Source organism: Takifugu flavidus, chromosome 21, assembly GCF_003711565.1.
Source record: "Takifugu flavidus isolate HTHZ2018 chromosome 21, ASM371156v2, whole genome shotgun sequence".
In the NCBI taxonomy this organism is placed as follows: domain Eukaryota; kingdom Metazoa; phylum Chordata; class Actinopteri; order Tetraodontiformes; family Tetraodontidae; genus Takifugu; species Takifugu flavidus.
In genome coordinates this window covers 7,557,096-7,559,950 of record NC_079540.1, presented here as the reverse complement: position 1 = coordinate 7,559,950, position 2,855 = coordinate 7,557,096, and positions in this window count along the sequence as shown.

The following is a 2,855-nucleotide window of genomic DNA, read 5'->3' as shown; positions in this document are numbered from 1 at the left end:
ACGCCGGTGGAAAGGGGCGGGCTACATTTCGGAGGCGTGGCCTACGAAGCTCTGTCGGCGTCTGATAGGTCAACAGCTTTAAGGGGGCGGGCGTATAGGTGTTTTGACCAGTCAGAGAACAGTGCTGGTTAAAGTGACAAATTAATCCACCAATGAAAATTCAATAAAGTGGGCTACAAATGATTGAAATGAGGATTATCTCCGCCCGTGTTTAAATTTAAGTCATTCTGGCGCTCACTGTGAATAAAAACCTTATTAGTCTGTTTGCAATTAGTCATATTGAATGGAATAAGTCTTTTTTTTGTGTGTGTTGAGACAGTGATAAATAAAACGGCACTTTAAATACAGAAAGCGTGTTTTGCAGGTGTGTTTAAGTAAATACTGAACATTTGTGCATTGTGCTGTTGTCCTTGGATGCCCTGAACATGCTGGTTGGGTGGTAATAAAGACTGATGTGTCTCATCAATTCATGTCCCCCAGCAAACGCAGGAACACACCATTTATCATTTTCTTTAATCAGAATATACCTGAACAACTTTCACCAAAACCCCCGAGGAGCCTACATTTGAAGAAGACACCTGTTTTTGAACATTTGAAATAAATGCTGCGGTTTTGATTGATTGGACACATTCATTTTGAACTACGTCATATAACTGAGTCACAAGATGAAAGTGTTTTTCATTTATTTGATATGTGATTCTCTCCCAGAAAGCAAAGGCCCTCTTTTCTTTGTAATGTGATAAAGAATCCAAATTTGTTCTGAAAGCTTTCGCTCAACATTTGCTAATTTGTGTTAGCAAATTAAACATTTAAACATTTGCTAAATGAAGTTGATGGAATAAATCTCCTGCCAATACTATATCTACACACACGGTGAGTATTGTAGAACTGCATTATTATTATATGTGTGTTTGAGGATATTGTGTTATATTTCTAAAACTTTCACAACCAACTTTTACATACATTGCATAATTGTCTCTTTACATTTAACAGCATGTTGAATGTGAACAGCATGTTCAACAGCACGTTGTATGCAAAAAAAAATCTTTGACAATCCCAGAAATTGGACCAAATCCTCAATTCCATTTTAGACTTTTTACATTTAATCTTCCCCCAAAAAGATCCGGATTTAAGACCCATAAATGAAATGTTTGTGTAAAAGACTGAGACGGTGTTTGATCCAGCTTAGTACATATTTCAGCTGAGGCTACATCTATTAGAGGGATAGGAGGAGATAAAAGGAAGATGAGAATGCAGCGTTAGAGGAGGGAGAGATGAAAGAATGATCATGAAAAAGAGAAAAAGGATGATTATGAAAATTGATAGGGCGGTTAGGTAGAGAACAAGGAATGTTCTACATAAATGAGAGGTTTGAAAACATCTATACACACCCACACACATATTGTGGAAGGAGAGACAGCAAAACAGTCTCTCTCTCACACACACAAGTGTGCACACACAAACACATCAACACGTGCATACTGATTAGTATAGCCACTGTGCATTCATTCACACTTGCACACAAGATCATTGCTCATGTTTCTGCCGTGATGAGCACCTCTCCATACCTTTTAAATGCTGAATGGATGACCTTTGAGACAAATACTAATGTCTGTGAAGATTGCTTTAGTTGCAGGCATCGTCCAAAGGCCAAGCCCAGATGAAAGCTAGCTAAAATGAGGCTGTTGCCAGGCAGGGCTGCTACTTTCCAGCATCTCCAGAGGTGCACTGGAGTTTTTGCATATGTTTTTTCCTTTTGTGCTGCCATTTTTCTACTCTCCCCCCTACAAGAACATCACCGGCTTGCTGAGTTTACGGATAGCCCTCACAGGGGCGTGCACCAAAGCACAGTCGTGCTAAAAACCTTGAGATCTCTGACATGAAGCATTCTTTGCACCTGTCTTCTTGTCATCTTTCACTCTGTGCTTTTCCTTTTTTTTTGACTGAGAGAGTTTGAAAGCAGGGCTGAGACAGATGCTGCTGGAAATGGTGCAACCAGCAAATTTCAGCACCATGCAGAAGCAGCAACACAAAATTAGCTGCACTGACAGATTTTTTTACATCCAAGCTCAAATCTTTCACGATCAAGGAATGTTCATGGGGGGCGCTGAGTGTGCTTCATTGAGTTTTGATGCAGGTGGAAGGTAAAATGCACAGTGTGAGGGGACGCACTGGTGTGCCATGGTTCTGAAAGCAAGGCAGCAGTGTGGAGGATGTCTGAGAACATCGTACATCGTGTTCCCTGATTCCTGACACCCTGGCAACATCAGCATCAGTGGAGGCAGAGAAATACCGATCAGTGCTGTTAGAATTATTTTGGTCCTATTTAGGGTCAACAATTCGGACTATAACATTTTATAACACGCAGTGGGTGGACGGAAGGAATCCACCAGCAACCCTGAGATAACAAACTGGGAAATGTGCACTTTCTGGATGGATGGATGGATGGATGGATGGATGGATGGATGGATGGATGGATGGATGGATGGATGGATGGATGGATGATGGATGGATGGATGGATGGATGGATGGATGGATGAGTGGGTGGGTGGGTGGATGGATGGATGGATGATGGATGGATGGATGGATGGATGGATGGATGGACGGATGGATGGATGGATGGATGATGATGGATGGATGATGGTGGGTGGGTGGATGGATGGATGGATGGATGGATGGATGGATGGATGGATGGATGGTGGATGGATGGATGGATGAGTGGATGGATGGATGGATGGATGGATGGATGGATGGATGGATGGATGGATGGATGGATGATGGGTGGATGGATGGATGAATGGATGTATGGATGATGGGTGGATGGATGGATGGATGGATGGATCTGCATCTTTTAT